The sequence below is a fragment of the Scyliorhinus canicula genome, chromosome 3 (assembly GCF_902713615.1).
Source record: "Scyliorhinus canicula chromosome 3, sScyCan1.1, whole genome shotgun sequence".
Classification (NCBI taxonomy): domain Eukaryota; kingdom Metazoa; phylum Chordata; class Chondrichthyes; order Carcharhiniformes; family Scyliorhinidae; genus Scyliorhinus; species Scyliorhinus canicula.
In genome coordinates, this window is record NC_052148.1 from 229,131,524 (window position 1) to 229,150,673 (window position 19,150).

A 19,150-nucleotide genomic window follows, 5' to 3' on the forward strand; every position below is an offset into this window, starting at 1 on the left:
GGCTCACCGCGAGGTCCACCACGTCAGGGCCATGCTGGGGATTACCAATAGTAATCCGTGCCAGAGAATCACGCGGGCCAAGAGAATATGGTGCCCGGCCCTCCCGCTGGCGCGCAGGCACGAATCCTACTCCCGCCTCCAGTATCACAAAGGGCGGCGATCCCATTTTTATCCCGGAAGCCCGATTCTCTGCTGCATCAGGAACCCTGCTACTGGCGGGGGGCAGTGGAGAGTTTTGCCCTGTATCTTTGTAAAGTTGCTCCAAAAATCTGTGAAATTTAAACATTGGATCTAAAAAATAATATCTAGAATATAATTATTCCAGTTTATAAATTGTCCTGAATGTATTCAGTATAGTTTGCAAAACACATGGCTTCTTAAAAACATATTTATTCTTATGGTTAGACCAAAGTTATATGAGGGACCTACATTTTTTTGTTGTCCTGTTTTTACACAGAGGGTAGTGGGTGCCTGGAACTCGCTGCCGGAGGAGGTGGTGGAAGCAGGGACGATAGTGACGTTTAAGGGGCATCTTGACAAATACATGAATAGGATGGGAATAGAGGGAAGCGTAGTTTAGACGGGCAACATGGTTGGCACAGGCTTGGAGGGCCGAAGGGCCTGTTCCTCTGCTGTACTTTTCTTTGTTCTTGGAAAGAATTACATGATTGTGACCGTACCTAACATAGCAGGTTGGTAGTTCGGGGAAAACAATGTTTTGGAGAAAAACATACAACAATGAATAATGCACTTCTGAATACAGATTGAATAAGCTATGAATAAGTTTGAAGTCAGACTATGAACCTGACTGCTGATCAATTTCCGTTGAACTACATATCGAAATGGCAGGTCAAACTGATATATCAGTGAATCATCCATCTCCTGTTCAGGACACTTTAAATCAGTCGATACTTCAACGCACATCCCAGTTCCCAATATATGGTGCTTTATTGATCAAACATTTATTACAGTTTCAACTGATCTGATTAAGATTGGGTGGTGAAAGAGGCCAAGGTTGAGCTTGTTGGCAATGAGGAGGAGAGCACGGGTAAGAGTATTGAACTGCCCTGAGTTACAATCTCTGAGAGTGAGAACATCGAATTTTACTCCCATAAATACTTTTCAAAGGATAAAATTGCCACCTGTGGTAAATTAATTAAGTTCTGGAACAGTCCCTGATGTCCTTTTTGATCAACATTTCAGTCACTATGCACCAATTCTTGGAACATTTCAGTATCTTTTCAAAATGATGACAATTAAATTGTCTACAGCAGGATTCCACAGTGAAAGATATGAATCAGTAATGTAATTCATTTTATCATTATGCTCATGTGATACAATTCTAGGAATCTGTATCTGTTATATTGGTATTTTTAAACTCAGCTACTTAATTAATATATTTTTGATTTATTATTATGTTGCACTGTGAGTAACAAAGCATATAAAGCATTCCTCTACTAATAAAACGTGTGGACAACTCCTGTGTTCAATTTAAAGTCATTTTGACACATCATGGCCTGTAAATAGATCAGACCCTTAAACATATTTTGGCATCTGTATTTTCAGTGGTCTGGAAAAGTAAAACTCAATTGTGTAACGCTAATAACAATTCAATGTCAGCATGGGTAGTAAATCTGGCTATCCTGTTAGTAACTTGCTGATTTTAAAGGTCCTGAATTTTCTCTGGCTCTACCCTGTCAATGGAATAACTGAGGCCTGACTTTTCACCAAGTTGGAAGGTCTCCACACCTGTACCAAAGTGGGTCCAGAGCCCTAAATCCGGGAGTTCCACACCCAAACATGGCACCCATCACTTTTGCTGAGTGAGGGTGGGGAATGGAGGAGGGATGTACTTTGTCCATCCGCAGTGCACTCGCGTACATTTACATGTTTAAAAGTGCAGCTGCCTTCACTCAGAATCAGTTTTGGTCATCCACTTTTCTTTTTTTTTAAAATAATTTTATTCAAATTTTCACATCTTCACAAAAAAAAAACAATAACAGAAAATTCTAAGAACAAAAAGAACAGAACCCCCCCCCCCCCTCCGTATATACAAAAGAGAAACAATAAATTAACGCCCGTCGTTGGCAAAAAACAGATATTCAACCCAAAACAAAAACAAAGAGACAGCCCCCCCCCCCCCCCCCCCCCCCCCGAGTTGCTGCTGACCTTTTGTTTTTACCGTTCTGCCAGGAGATCTAGGAATGGTTGCCATCTCCTGAAAAACCCCTGCACTGACCCCCTTAGGGCAAATTTCACCCCGTCACCCACTTCTCTGAAACACGGCTCATGGGCTTTATACATTTGAGGGTGGAATTCTTTGGGGAGATAGGCACCTTTTCAGAGGGATCCAGTATCCCTTTGGGTTGTCAAGAGTAGATACGAATCTGTGTAAAAAGTGGATAAGGTCTGCAGAACTGTCAAGTTGTCGAGCCATTTAAATCCCCTGCTCATAAATATTTTGAAAAGTCTGCAGTTGAAAGAAAGGTGCTTCCAATTTCACTAGCTATTTGTAGACATAATGTGCAGATGCCGGAGTCTTACAACACCAGGTTAAAGTCCAACAGGTTTGTTTCAAATCATTAGCTTTCGGAGCACTGCTCCTTCCTCAGGTGAATGAAGAGGTGGGTTCCAGAAACATTTATATAGACAAAGGGTACGGTTCTCCGCAACGGCCAACGCTGGCGGGAAACCCGGAGTGTTTCACGATGGCATCGGAGGCCACTCCTCGCCCCCTATTCTCCCCCCTCCGGGGGGCTAGGAACGTTGTGATAATGACGCGGACGGCGGCGCCAAATGACGTCCGCCGCGCATGCGCATGTTGGCCGGCGCCAACCTGCGCATGCGCGGTTGTCGTCTTCCCCTCAGCTGTCCCGCAAGACGTGGCGGCTTGATCTTGCGGGGCGGCGGAGGGGAAAGAGTGCGTCTCTTAAGAGACGCCGGCCTGACGATCGGTGGGCACCGATCGTTGGCCAGTCCCCTCCTGAGCACGGCCGTGGTGCTTGATCCCCTCTCCGCCCCCCACAGGCCACAAACTTACCTTTCACGCGATGTTCATGTCGGCAGCGACCAGGTGTGGTTGCCGCTGGCGTGAACAGGTTGGGAACATCAGGCCGCTCGACCCATCTGGGCCGGAGAACCGCGGGTCGCCGTGAAAAACGGCGACCCGCGATTCTCCGAGCGGCGTGTCGCAAAATGTGACACGCCATTTTAGGGGGGGTGGGAGAATCGTAAGGGGTGCCAGAGGGGCTCTCCCGTGATTCTCCCACCCGGCCTGGGGAGCGGAGAATCGCGCCCAAAGTCAAAGATGCAATACGATACTTTGAATGCGAGCATTTGCAGGTAATTAAGTCTTTACAGAACCAGAGAGAGGGGTAATCCCAGGTTAAAGAGGTGTGAATTGTCTCAAATCAGGACAGTTGGCAGGATTTCGCAAATCCAGGCCAGATGGTGGTGGTGAATGTAATGTGACATGAATCCAAGGTCCCAGTTGAGGCCGTACTCAGTGTGCGGAACTTGGCTATAAATTTCTGCTCGGCGATTCTGCGTTGTCGCGCGTCCTGAAGGTCGCCTTGGAGAACGCTTACCCGAAGATCAGAGGCTGAATGCCCTTGACTGCTGGTGTGTTCCCTGACTGGAAGGGAACATTCCTGCCTGCCGATTGTCGCGTGATGTCCGTTCATCCGTTGTCGCAGCTTCTGCATGGTCTCGCCAATGTACCACGCTTCGGGACATCCTTTCCTGCAGCGTATGAGGTAGACAACGTTGGCCGAGTCACACGAATATGCACAGCGGTGGTGTTCTCATGTGTAATGGTGGTACTCATGTCGATGATCTGGCATGTCTTGCAGAGATTGCCATGGCAGGGTTGTGTCGTGGTCGCTGTTCTGAAGGATGGGTAGTCTGCTGCAAACAATGGTTTGTGGGAGTAGGCAGAGGGGCATTGGTTGAGATGGAAGGTATGAGGAGTCATGGGAGCGGGTGGGGGGCATGAGGTGACATGAGTTAGCATGGATAGGCATGGTGAGTTTGTGGACAGTGTGAGGGGTGGAGGGCTGTTTTTTGTTTTACTCTTTTCATTATAACGGGGACAAAATCCTATTAACCAGCCCGCTTCAGCATCTGGTAGCCCCCGTGACTGCTTCTGCTCTGTTTCCAGGTGGGCCCAACTTCAGTTAGTACCTGATCCCCTAGAATGAAAGTCCGGTGCATTAGGCTGAGAATTGCATGTCGGCCGAAGGTCGTGGCCAGCAGTGGGCGCCAAGTGGAATGCCATGCTCCGGCCCCTCGACAGCGAAGTGAATGCATTCTACACGGCACGAGGGTGTGGCCATGCAAATTGTACAGTAAACACCGTTGGCATATCATTCACTGGCCCACCCTGGTATTCTCCAGGGCTCAGCGATGTTCCACCTCCACCAGGAGGAATTACCGACGGTGAGATTTACTCAGGAAAATCAGGAAGCAGGCACTGTGACTGCTGAGGGAGAGGGAGAAGGTAGGTCCTGTTCCCAAAGGTGTAACCATGGGTTGCCGTTGCTGATGCTGGCTGGGGGGGTGGGGGGAGGGAAATCTGCCAGTGCCAAGTGGTACCTGGGAGTGACCAGGAGGTGGGCCGAGGGGTTGGGTGAACCTTGGGACCGGATTGTGCACGCACGGGCCGCCATTGATACGACCCACAAGGCAACCAATTTGCAGCGCAACCCACTGACCCCCCACCATGGCCTGTAGTTGTACAGAGCGACACCGGCTGTATGGGTGTGCCCCCCCACCCACACCCGTGCGCCACCCTTTTGGGGGGCAACATGCGGCTCACCCAAGGAAGATGCCAACAGTATATCCCACAGGAGGGCGCCAGACATGGGCCGCAGAGCATACAGCTGGCATGTGCAGGAACAGCCACCGGTATCCCTGCCAGCAGGGATGGTTGCTGGGGCCAGATCCCCACCGGTGCTGGGGACCGATGTGGCCAGGGGACCGAGTGGGGATGGGATTGGGTTGGAGGGGAGTGTGGGATGGGGACATGCGGGGTCAGGCGCTGCAATGCAGGCCAGGACCACCGTGTAGCCCATTGCATCAGATCGGGCATGGGGGTACCCACCATGCTAACATGTCCGCACTTTACCCCCTGCAGACAATGGATCTCAGTATCCAACCAGGTATGGTTGCCATGCCAGCTGCTGCAGACTCACTGAGGCTGTACGAGCCGGAGCTGTCCAGGGAGGAACCGACAGAACTGGAGCACACCCCAGAGGAACAGGGGCCAGCTGGTGATGGTGGAGAACTGGCCGCCCAACAGGCCGAGGAGGCGGTTGGAAGGATGTGCCTTGTACATATAGGCAACGTCTGTCATTTAAGGACCTGCCAGACCAAGCATGCTGCCGAAACCTCTGGTTGAGCAGAGGGACTGTGCGACATCTTTAGCAGATCATGGCACATCTGGCACCGTGGGGGTATGGGGGAGGATACAAATTACCGGTGGCCGTCAAGGTGACAGTATCAGCGGATCTGGTCAATGGGATGGAGGATGAGACCCATTCCGCAATGAGCTCTGGTGCTCAACATTGTTGGATGGAGTCCATGTGAGCTGGCCATATTAATGCACGGTCCCATCGAACCCTTGTGGTGGTGGAGGTGGGAGCGAGCTTCAGGGTGTGGTGGGGAATGGGAGCGGGTAAGGCTGGGGACTGGGGCGGTGGCTGTGTCCACCTCCACGCCCTCACTCCCAACAGCATCCTCCCACCAGGCACACCCTTTGCTCCCAGCCCAGCCCATCCCTTACATCCTTCAGACAGGGTACCGAGGCATGTCGGAACGTTAGTGTACAGAGGTGTTTACTGTGATATAGACATGTGCCATAGCCCCTAACACTATCCTATCTACTACATCCATGCCAACGTAAATCGTAGCCATGATGTAGAGATTCCGGCGTTGGACTGGGGTGGGCATAGTAAGAAGTCTTACAACACCAGGTTAAAGTCCAATAGGTTAGTTTCGAATCACTAGATTTTGGAGCACTGCTCCGTCCTCAGGTGATCAAATTGTGACTAGCTTTCTGGCCTTATGTACCCTAACACTTGGTCTAGGTGGCTCCATAGGTAGTACATCAGGAGTGGAGGTGGCCTGCTATGAATCCCGCACTGTGAACTGGGTCCCCTTTGAAGGCCATCCTCTGGAGCAACTGGGCCTGGATGGGCCAGGCAGTTTTTTGGGTGTCCGAGGTGGTGTGGTGCCACCCTGTCCTACCCACTGCCCATCAGGTGTGGCTGGAGTGAGCTCGGGAGCTCCCTCACCATCTGGCACTGCCAGTAGTAGAGGCCCTCTTTCGTCTCGACCAGGGTCTCAATGCTCAGGGCCATAGAGGACAGGGACAGTGCCATGTCCCTCTGGGACTGGGCCACATCTTTCAGTGATCATGCCAGGTCCCTCTGTGACTGGCTCAGGTCAACCAGCACGAGGCCAATGCCCTCGACGCCTGTAGCCATGGCCCATTGTGACTGGGCCGAACTCTGGCCCACAACTGCAATATTCCAGGTGGCCCTGGCACGTGGCTGCCTGTGACAGGACTGCCCTGTCCTGTGCCTCAGCCCACCGCCCGCACAGAGTGCCACAGGCCTTGGACATCTTGTCCCATGGCCAATACCTTCGCAACCATGGCCTCCACTGAGTCATTGACCTGGTTGGCACGCATTGTCAGCACCGCCTCCTGCCCCTACTGGTGGTTGGACCCCTCCAACCGCACCTCAGGCACTGGGTGGTTGCGGGCAACGCCTCATGTAGTCCCTGGCTGTGCTCCTGAATCTCCAGAATTGATTGGGCCACTGTTCCCAGAAGCACGAGACCCATCTGAATGGCAGCTCGTGCCTGGGGTCGGGCCCCCTCCAACCATCTGCCCCCTTCCCACCTACACCTGATGTACTACAACATGTGCGTGATGCGCACCAGATAGTGCCCCAGGAGCCTCTTCACTAACATGCCCAACCAAGGTCAGTGTGTCAGGATGATGGAGGGTGTTGCTGACAGCAGTGTCACGCTGACGGTGTTGCCCCCAGTCCTCCGGGGTGTCATGGGGCTATAGCTGGGGGCTCACAAATTAGCAAGTCTCTCCTCGTTGCTCCGCCTTGGCAACTGTCCACTCTCCAGCCCCACCAACCAAGTCCAACACCCTCCGTTCAGCAGTGATGAGGAGCCACAGGTTCTGTGGGGCCCCTCCAGTCTGCTCTCTCTCTGCGGTTGTGGGCTGCCTTGTCCTGGGGGACTGATAGCGCACAGTGTGAAACACACAGGTATGGGCAACACAGGTGGTCCACAGCTGGTGACCTGCGTATGCAGGGAACCTGGCAATGGCGGACAGGATGCTTGTTGGCATGTGGTGGGTGGTGGGACGTGGGCGGCCTGCCGATGGTGGGGTTCAATCACCCTCTGGGGGATGGAGGGTGGGTGGGATGGGCTACGGGTGTTTTGGACAGCCGTTGCTGCCAGGGGCACGTTGATGATGGTGGCCCACCCTGGCTGGCCTGGGGGGTTGCCCACTCATGCACAGTGCTGCCTACCGGTCCACCATGTGGGGGCCACGTGGAAGGGGGGGCTATGGGTGTGGGGGGGAGGTGGTGGAGGGATGTTGCCAGGGATGTGGGGCTGGTTACTCCCCCTGGCCGCCTTGAGGAGGTTGAGCAGCTTCTTGTGCCATTGCTGGCCGGTCCTGGCGGTGGGGCTCACGGCGCTCACAGCCTCTGCCACCTATGCCCAGGCCGCCTTCCCACCTTGGGGAGGAAGGTGCCCTGCCTCTCCTCCATGGCATACAGCAGCGTGTTGATGTACCATCAATTGTACGCGAGGCGAGTGATTTACCAAAGTCTGGCTTTAATTGACTAGAACACAGCTCTGCGATCGTCTACAATGGAAAGGGACGATCGTCAGGCGTCTGAGCATTTATACCTCGTTAATAGAGGCGTGGTTAACTCAGCCTCTCGGCCAATCGGTCGAGAGGCACATGATCGACCAGGGCCAATGGTAAGCCGACGTTCTGGGCCAATGGCAGACAAGTATGCAGATCATATCACCACACGTGTCAAGCTCTGCAATGGCGAAACCGGGTGTCGCTCTTCAGGGTGCCATCTTGTTGGCTGGCATGAATGTGTGTGGGCAGTGAGGTGCTAATATGTGGCTGCAGCTTGTCAGCCTCTCGAGTGCCGGTCCCGACCCAGGCGAATCAGATGCTGTCATGCATTGGAATTGCACTAGTTCCACATGGCGCCGGTACTAACTCATTAACAGATCCTGAATTGCTCCGGGACCGTCATCGCATTTGTCAACATACAACATTCGGGATTCAGTCCCGGCATCAGCACTTAGGGGTGGATTCTCTGGTTCCTGATGCCGAAATCGCGTAGGATTCTCATGGTCTCATCTATCGGAAACTCAGCGTGGCGGCTGCGGACTCAGCCCAGCGGCGCCTCAGTTGGGGGAGGGCTGATCCACGGGCCGGGGGGGCATTATTCGGGGCAGGGGTCACTGTGAGGGGGCGGTCAGGGGCGCACAAGCCGGCCAAAGAGAGGGGACTATTTTGCAGGCTGGGTCCGCGGGTTACATCCGCCATGAAGCACAGCGCGGCCACAGAACCGGCAGTGTTCCAAGCCGTATCGGCAGCTAGAGCTGGGACCTCTACGCTGCCTGGCTGCTAGCCCCACCCACCTACCGAGCAGGGAATCGGTGGCCGTTCTGCACCAGTTTTCCTGGTGTAAAACACCACCATTTTCACGCCGGCAAGGGGACTTTAATCTCCCAAACGGAGAATCCAGCCCGTAGTCTCTGAAGCGGAGAATCCGGCTGATAATCCCTGCCACTGAGTCACACTTGATATGATAGGGGTAAAATTTTACTTCGACAACACAGGCGCCAGTGGGTGGGAAGTCTGTTATAAACCCTGCCACGTTTATCTTTCCATTGCCTTCAATAAAAAGGAAAACTGGAGAGAATGAAAGATGGGTGGCAATCTGGTGTAATGTGCTTTGAGGTTGAAAATTCTCCCTTGATACCTATAAAACCTGACCACCATACTTACTATAATGCACAAGTAATTACCTCACAAAAGTTTCACAATGTAAAATCTATTAACTGGATAACTAGTTCATCCAATAGAATGTGTTTTTCTCACTGGCTCATGATTCTGTTTTCTTTGAAGTACAGAATAATCTTCAGGATCCATTTTAATTACCAAATAGGTATATAGGGTCATGATTAACATTGAAGTCCCTTTTCTTGTGTTCAGTAAGTGAACGCCGATGTTGTGGTCAGAGATTAGTGGATTGAATGAGTGTTTGAGCCTGACTCTGAATAAACTGAATTGTCGTCAGTGTAGTCAGAATTCAATAAGAGCTATTTCCATTAATTCAATAACTCTTCTAGACGCACACACCAGAAAATGTTACTGTTCCGACAAACCTATTAAAAAATTTAAGTAAAATGATAGTATGACAAAGTGAATGAATGTTTATCAGCATGATATAAACTGATGACTTTAAAATTAGTCTTTCTTTTCAAAATGTTTATTTTTGAGAAAAAGAAAATTGGAGATTTTTGGACTGATTTATGGTTATGGTAGTGCCGAGATTCTATTACTGGGCTAGTAATCCAGAATCCTGGATTTGTAATTGAGAGAATATGAACTCAAATCCCATCAACTCAGTTTGAGAATTTGAACCCAGTTATGAAAATAAAAATAGTTGGTCTTGGTTAAAAAACAAATACCATGAAACATTTTTGTTTTTATTTTAGATTTCCAACATTTGCAGAATTTTTTTTATCCAAACCAACTTTGTTTTCACCAGTCATTCCCACATGCCATATACCAATCCTTCATGGAGAGATTGGAGGCCTGTTTGAGGCTTCTGTCTGTGTTATTCAATAACCAGCCACGAGGAGCTGCCTAAGAGTCCCCCAGGGTGGCACAACCCATTTTGTTCCTATCTGCCAGTGGAGAAGCTGAAAGCAAAAAAAAAATCTTACAGGAGAGGTCTGTATGAGGACCTTAGCACAGAAATAATTGTCATCCACCATGATCGATGATTCATTTTCCCTCTGCCACAATGACACGAAAGCTGTTTCTGTATTTCAATTGAGTCTCCAATGGTAACTGCAGCTGATATGGTTGAAAATACTTTAAAAGCCATTACTGCATGTGAAGTCAGACTGTTTAATGCCGCTTAAGTGAACTGTTTTCACCTTTGCAAAAAGCACTTGTATTATAATTGATTAGTCCTAATAAAGGAGTGGACTATATCCTAGTTATATTTCTCTGCAATGTTTAATAAAGTTGCCATGCCATCCTCCTCAACCACCTCTGGTGTGCAACTCAGTGGGACTGCCCCTTGGTGGGTCCAGGCGTATTTTTCCGAATATCACTTGTGCATCTCCAACAATGGATTCTCTATCATCATGAGTTCTCCAAGAAACTATCATAAACTTCAATGTCTCCAAACTGTAAGTCTCTCTTGACATCATCACGTCTTCACTAACTTCTATTTTTTCCCTGCCTTAACATTAAATTTAGGATCTCATCCCATCTTCAAATTCGCCTCTGGTCTCATTCCATCAATGAATCCCCTTCCAGCCTCTTCAGTTCCCTGGCTTTGGTCTTTTGTGCATTTCATTCTCACTTGAGTCTTCAACCTCAGCCCTATATTCCCTACAAAAAATCTCCTGTAGCTTTAAAAGCTTTTCAAAACTCATATTTTAACAGAGCTTTCAGTCACCCCATTCTCTTTTTCCTTGCAATACTTTGGCGTCAGTTCCACTAATATTTCAACTGGAAAGTTATTTTGGATAGTAACGGTGTAATAGAAATCCAAGTCATTGTGGAGGAGATAGTCAGTGAAGTAGCAATGTATCAGTTGTAACTATGAAATAAAAAAGAAACAAGGCTTACCAGAGTTCAACAGAAGAGGAAGGTTCTAAGTTTGATCCCTCAGATTGTGATGAGCTAGCTGACCTCAGCAAGGGCTGCAAATGAAGTACAATGGTCTTAGTGTCCCTGGACTGGGGGATGTACAAATTCGGCAAGGCCACTTTCCCTAATTGTTCCCCAACTGGAAAGCAGATATGCCTGGATGTCAGATGAAGATGGAGTGCAGCTCGGATAGAGTGAGAAGCTGGGAGTTTGGTAAGTGAAGGGCTTTGGTGAAGAAGGGTAGTAGGTGCTTCTTTCTTTACTTACCTTTTTGGTACAAAGGGATAAGCTGATTGGTAAGCAACTGGCACATTATTCTATTTATAATAAATAGTTTGTAAAGTTAAGTTATGGCCAGGCAGCACTGATGAGTGGAATGTGCTTCCTGCGGCACGTGGGAAGTCATGTATACACAATGTGTCTATACAAATACATCAGCAGGAGGTTTCACCAGCTACAGAAACTTGAGCTCCAGATTTTGGAACTCAATAAGTTGCTGGAGTCACTGTAGTGCATTTGTGAGGCAGACAGCTTCACAGATAGCATGTTTAGGGAGATGGGCACAAATCAGGAAGAGATGTAATGAGTGACCACCAGGTAATTTAAGAAAAAAAGGCAGATAGTGCAGGAGTTCCCTGAGTCGATCTAGCTTGATAACCGGTTTTCCATTTTGGATACTAGTAGGGTGACGGTACCTCTGAGGAGAGCAGCAAGATCAAGGCAGTGGCTCCATGTGTGTCTCAGCTGCACAGCAGGACAGAAATAAGAGTGGGAAGGCAATAATGATAGTAGGTTCATTAGTTATGGGAACATACAGCTGTTTCTGTGGCTATAGATGTGACTCCAGGATGGTATGCTGTCTCTGGTGCCGAGGATGTTACAGAGTACCTGCAGGATATTTTTATGGTAGAGGATGTGCAGCCAGAGGTCATGGTTCACATTAGTACCAACATGATAAGTAGGAAGGAAAGTGAGGGACTGAAAGCAGATTTTAGGGAGATAGGAAAGAAATGAAAAAGCAGGATCTCAAAAGCAGTAATCTCAGGATCAATCCCAGTGCCACGTGCTGAAAGAAATTAGTATTAATAAAGAGGAAGAACTTGAAAAATTGATTCGATTGTAGGTTGGTAAATCCCCTGGACCTGACGAGCTATAATCCAGAGCGTTAAAGGAGGTAACTACAGAGATAGTGAATGCATTGGTGGGTATCTTTCAAAATGTATTGTTGAAAGATTCTTGCAGACTGGAAAGTAGTAAATGTAACCCCGCTATTTAAGAAGCGAAGGGAGAATGAAAAAGAGATCTACAGACTTGTTAATTTGATGTCAGTAATAGGCAAAATGTTAGAATCCATTTTAAAGGATGTGATAATTTGACACGAGAAAACAATTATATGATTGGGCAGAATCAACACGGATTAATGAAAGGGAAATCATGTTTCACAAACCTGTTGGAGTGGTTGAGGATGTCACTTGTAACATAGATAAGGGAGAACCAGTGGATGTGGTGTATTTTGATGTTCAGAAGGTTTTAGACAAGGTCCCACACAGGAGGTTAGTAAACAAAATTATATCACATGGGATTGGGGATAATATCCTGCTATGGATTGAGAATTGGTTAACAGACAGAGAACAGAGAATAGGGATAAATGGGCCATTCTTAGGACGGCAGGCTGTAATTGGTGGTGTACTGCAAGGATCAGTGCTGGGACCACAGATGTTCACAATCTATATAAATGATTTGGATATGGGGACCAAATTTAATATTTTCAAATTTGTTGATGTTGTGAGGATGCTGCAAGGGGACTTGGACAGGCTAAGTGAATGGGCAAAAACATGGCTAATAGAATATAATGCGAATAAGTGTGAAGTTATCCACTTTGGTAGGAAAAACAGAAAGACAGTCTATTTCTTAAATGGTAAGAGGTTCAGAAGTGTGGGTGTCCAAAAGAACCTGGGTGTCCTTGTTGGTGAGTCACTAAAAGTCAGCATGCAGGTACAGCATAGCCTTCTGATACCTACAGTAAGCAATTAGGGACACCTTCACCACAAGGGTATTTGAAAAATGAAATGCAAATCGCTTATTGTCACGAGTAGGCTTCAAATGAAGTTACTGTGAAAAGCCCCTAGTCGCCACATTCCGGCGCCTGTTCAGGGAGGCTGTTACGGGAATTGAATCGTGCTGCTGGCCTGCTTGGTCTGCTTTCAAAGCCAGCGATTTAGCCCTGTGTACATGAGTAAAGATGCCTTGCTGCAATTGTATGGCATCTTGGTGAGACTACACTATATTGTGCATAGTTTTGATCTCCTTATCTAAGAAAAGATATAATTTCCATTGAGGGAGTATAACAGAGGTTCACCCTAAGATAGTGGGATTGTCTTCTGAGGAGAGATTGAAGAAACTGAGCCTGTATTCTTACAAAATTCTTACAGGGCTTGACCGGGTTGATGTAGAATGGATGTTTCCCTTGGCTGGTGAGTGTAGAACTAAGGAACACAGCCTCAGAATAAGGGGCAGACCTTTAAGACTGGGATGAGGAAGAATTTATTCACTCAGAGGGTGGTAAACCTTTGGAATTTCCTTCCCAAAGGGCTGCGAAAGCTCAATCATTGAGCATGTTCAAGATAGAAATCAATAGATTTCTGGATACTAATGACATCAGGGCATATGGGGATAGCATGGGAAAGTAGCATTGAGGTAGGTGATCAGCGATAAACTAATTGAATGGTGAAGACTTGATGGGCTGAATGGCCTACTCCTGCTCTGATGTTGCTACGTTTCTCTGTAGACCTGATTGGATTTGGCTATGATGTCCTTCTGAAATAGCCTTCTGATACCTATTACCCATCTTCACACATGAAAAACAAATGTTAGGACGATGTACTGAAAGGCTTCCATCAGCTGAAACTGTATCTCAAAATAATTTGGCACTGTCAAGAATGGAATAGGATATGGGGTAGGACGAGCGTGTTTGGACAAACCAGGAAGTAATAATTATGTCCTCGTGTTTAGAAGATGTTTGGAATGAAAATGAATTCTAAGAGAATAACTTGCTTAACTTGCCACTGTATTTGCTTTGCGCCAGTCTGTTTGCTGAAATTGGTGGCACGGTGACAAAGTGGTTAGCACTGCTGCCTCATGGCACAGAGGTTTGATCCTGGCCCCGGGTCACTGTCCGTGTGGAGTTTGCACATTCCCCCCATGAGTCTTACCCCCACAACCCAAAAGATGTGCAGAGTAGGTGAATTGGCCATACTAAATTGCCCCTTAATCGAAAAAATATGAATTAGGTACTCTAAATTTATGTTTAAAAGGCTGTTTGCTGAAACAGCGTAGAAGCTGAAACAGAGCAAAAGCTCTGCCACTGATTTGAAGATAATTAAACAGAGCAGCGAACGCTAAGGAGCAGTGCAGTTTTTGATTCCTTAATCTATTTTATCTACAGATTGTGCTGATGTTTGCGTTATTTCAGAAGGATATTTTTCCATTATCTGTTGTCCTTTAAAGAAAATACTTTATGATTTTGCTGTGGCTCTGTAATGTGCTCTCTCATCGTCAATTTTCAAAAGTGAAGCATGGAAAAAGAATCACTGTGATGAGTGGCATTCTGTAAACCAAAGGGCACAATCTGTGAATTTAAGTTTTATTGTGGATACGTACTAAATATAATAATGCTTTTAAAAATTACTGTTCCAATTTACGAGGGGCTCTTCCAAAAATTCAAATTTATTCTAGTGGCTCTGCTTCAATTTGGTTTTGAGATGAAAAACAAGCCCGTTATTTCTTTAAGCTCAGACATTCAATCTGTGCAAGCTGAGGAAAACATTTGCAAGCAGTAAGAAAAAGTATGGAATTCAGGGAATGACACTCAGGAAGCAATCCAGAGTGAGTTTCTGCATTGAGGAGGAGCCAGTGGTGGTGCCACCAGAGGATCAGCAGCACCTGCTGCCTTACTGGCCACATGACTGCCATCAGTCACACCTGTGCTTTGAGAAGTTGTGAGGATGCTGCAAGGGGACTTGGTCAGGCGGTGAAATTAGCAGCTATTCAGCAGGGTAGGTTTGTCTGCACTGATTGATGCATTGATCAGTTGTCTGAAATATCTGTGAGCAGCGAATTAGCTGTTAATACAGTTGATCCTTATGCTGGTCTGTAAGGAATCAGAGAGAGAAAAGTTAAGGCTGACGATGGCTTCAACAACATTGGCAGTATTATACTGTCCTATGCTTGCAGCAAATGATGTGGAGATGCCGGCGTTGGACTGGGGTGGGCACAGTAAGAAGTCCAGGTTAAAGTCCAACAGGTTTGTTTCGAATCACTAGTTTTCGGAGCACAGCTCCTTCATCAGCAATTAGCATAGATCTGCAATTGCCTGTTGCTAAGGTGTGCAAGGTCTGTAAATACAGTCAATGGCATAATGATTGTGGGTGTGGGTATCTGAGACTGGTGTCAACTGATCTTCCTGTCGTGCATTCTTTCACTTGTATCACTTCACCCGTTAAATACTATTTTGGCTTGTTTAAAGTAATTACCATTTTTAATTTTAAACTGAGTAACCAAACGACGTGGGATGCTGTGCTTGAAGTTAGATGTGGTCTTGCTGATGGAGCTTGTGAGAAAGTTAATACTCTAAGAGGTTCCCTTAGTCAGGTTCTCTCTTCCCTGAACTCTAGTAAGCGCTTCATTTATAGCCAGCTTTCCAGCAGTTTTGCAGACAGTATTCAGCTGCTTTCGTGCTAACATTAGCATTTCCGGCATGGTCTGATGAAACAAGAACTGAAAATAAACCAGACAAGAAGCTGAAGAAAAAAAACTGCCTCATTAAAAGCCAATCTTCTTATGAAACAAACGAACCTAAAGGACAGGAAATTGAGCGAAGAATATTTGAATGTAATTTAAAATAGAATTGATTATTTTAATGAAGCCCTTGCACAATACACCGGCTTAACAGGCTACCAGAAAACAGTATGATATGGGATCCGTCAAAATCAATTTCCATGCAATTTCTCAGTGGCCCCAATAGCTTGTTCCACTGACAAGAACATTTGCTTCTGTGTCTTCTGCATGTCCTTTTTTCCAGGAAAAACCTTCCCACATGGTAGGGGGAATTTGAGAATGTTATTGTACTCCGGAAGAGCCCAATATTTCAAGTTGGTGGAACCCTGAGGAACATTCAGCTAACATCAATTTTTCTGTTTTTTTCCTGCCTGGCTTTTCACAGCCCTTTGAATAGTACAGACTGCAAGCTTCATCACACTGAAGAAAATTCACACCGACTCATCTGTATGATTTATAAAGGGGAACTGAAATGTTATTGGAATTTCAACAAAGCCGTAGAAGATTTTCAGAAGAGCAATATGATTACTTTATGTATGGCATCAGACATAGAGATGTATTTTACAAACCTTCTAGGTTAACAATTCTTGCTCATAGGTTTGATTTGCAAGAATAGACAATTGTGTGGAGTAGGGGGACAGAATTTCTGTGCATGGTTCTATTTTTTCAGTGGTTTGAAACAACAGGTATGGTTATGAATGTGCATATAATTACAGACGTAAATTGAGTACGATGATATTGTCAGGAGCATCAGGCATATATTTTGTTGCATGGAGAAAAAATTTAATTTTGGAACCACAGATCCGGACAAAAAGATCAATAAATCAAGTTAATGTTTGTGTCAATGATTAACTGAGAGCATTAGGAAGTCTCAATTAGAAATAGGTGGCTCTTGCTAAATAGAGATCTGGTGTGGTCATTTATTAATTTAAAATATTCAAATATTTTGGGAGAAAACATTTACTCCAGTAATTCGAGATTTATCTCCAGATAAATTACTCACTGTACAAATTCAGTGATCTGCAATTCAGTTGAATTATCCAAGATTTCATAGTATCTTAACATATGGGGAATATTTATTTGTTATATTATCATAATCCAAATGTAAGTCTTTTTAACATCAGTAATTTCCTTGTCAGGAAAAGCAATGCCCACATAATAATTGCAAAATGGAAATATTATGCTGCCAGCAAGGTAGAGAGCATTATTGAGCTGTAATCATGTAAATTTTTGTATGTTCATGATATAGAATTGTGAAATGGTTATGGCACAGAAGATAGATGTTCAGACATAATTCCTTCTTCAGAAATTTAAAATGCCATTAATAATGAGACTGTGATTTTTTTATTGATTCAAGGGATGTGGGTATTACATGGGCCAGCATTTATTTCCCATCCCTAGTTGCCCTTCAGAAGGTGGTGGCATGCTTCCATCTTGAACTGCTGCAGTCCCCAAGATGTAGGTACACCCTCAGTGCTGTTAGGGAGGAAGTTCCAGGATTTTGACCTAGTGACAGTGAAGGAACGACGATATAGCTCCACGTCAGGATGGTGAGTAGCTTGGAGGAGAACTTCCAGGTCTTGGTGTTCCCATGTATCTGCTGCACCTTCTTCTATCTAGATGGTAGCAATCATGGGTTTGGAAGGTGCTGCCAAAGGAGCCTTGGTGGGTTCATGCAGTGCAGTAGACGGTACACACGGCTGCTACTGTGCATTGATGTTGGAGGGAGTGAATATTTGTGGAAGGTGTACAAATAAAGCGGGATGCTTTGTCTTGGATGGTATTGAGCTTCTTGAGTGTTGTTAGAGCTGCACTCATCCAGGCAGGTGGGGAGTATTCCATCACACCTCTGACTTGTGCCTTGTAGATGGTGGACCGGCTTTGGGGGAGGGGGGGTCAGGAGGTGAGTTACGCATTGCAGGAGTCCTAGCTTCTGATCTGCTCTTGTAGCTACAGTTCAGTTTCTGTTCAATGGTAACCCCCAGGATGTTGATAGTTGATAGTGGGGAATTCAGTGATGGTAATGCCATTGAATGTCAAGGAATGATGGCCTGATTCTCTTTCGTTGGAGAGGGTCATTGCCGGGCGCTTGTGTGATATGAATGTTACTTTCCATTTGTTCCCCCAAGCTGATTTAAAGAACAGGTTGATGAGTTGTCCAGACCCACCGACTTACAATAGATGAAATTTTCTGGTTCTTCCTGCTGGCAAGATCTTTCTCCCGGAGGCAGCATGGGTGAACCATGCTAAACACTGTAAACATCGCCGGAACCGGAAGATCCCAAACCGGCCCCATGGCGAGCTGTTTCCGCCACTGGAAAACATGCCGCGGGGGATCTGAAAATCTCTCCCAATGTTTTATTTTAATCCAACATCTAACGCAGCATTCCAGAGGACTGTTTGTCTGTCTCCATCTGCTTTAGTCTCCATATCTTCAACTACTATTAGATGTTGTTAGATTTATTCCTGTCACATTTCTACTTGATCTAATACTCATCAGCTCATGACCCTGTAAGCCCAGGACACTTTTTCATGGCTGTTCTTGATTGCGTACTCTTATCTTGGATGACAGTGCATAATGTAGCAGTTATTTTTATATACTGCAAACAGTGCAGCATAATCTTTCCATAAAGATATTCTGCTCAGATTGTTACATTGAATTATTTTTGAAGACAGTCATGATTTTCACAAAAATGCATGTCACAATACAATATCAAAAAACATTATGCTACTGTCTAGCAAATAAGCCAACCTATTAGGACACTGGAGAGGCCAGTGCCTTACTAAAGGTACACAGGCCTTGAAATGACTACTTTCAGATATAAATGTACAATTACTTTTATATGAAAGTGTTACTGTTTCACTTTTAAATCTAATTTTTTGGAAATAAAGTAAGCAATAAACTAAAATCATTATTTTCTTAAAGAACTAGGCCTTAAAATTACACTGCCAGATACTAGTCACGTTAAGTTGAGTACAGTGTGTTTATCTGCAATTGATTTATCTGTTATTTAAAATAAACTGACTGATTGAACGTTGGAAGGAGAAGCTTTTGAAAATTGGGTTAAGTAATTATACGTGTAATTTAATTTGAAGTCCCTTTGGACTGTCTGTTCAATAGTTTGAAACTAACTTCATATTGCTAATAGTTACGATTTTTATTGAAAGCATAATGGAGATGTAATGCATTACACTATTCAAGGAGCAGTTTCCAAAGTGCATTTGAGAAAGAAATTACTCATGATGGTCCTTTGCGCAGCTCATTCCTAGCATCTTCTACTAACACCTGTATCTAAACCTGTCCGGTGTCTTTTCTGGATCTTCTAACCTGAGAATGACCCAAACTCATGAGGAGACAATCAAAAA

General features: G+C 46.0%; 1 protein-coding gene across 2 annotated transcripts in view; it reads right to left on the reverse strand.

Annotated features, from left to right (window-relative positions):
* The window catches only part of LOC119963356 (short transient receptor potential channel 3), a 204,464-nt gene that overhangs the window by 93,653 nt on the left and 91,661 nt on the right, over positions 1 to 19,150 (reverse strand). The gene's annotated exons all lie outside the window — the stretch shown is intronic.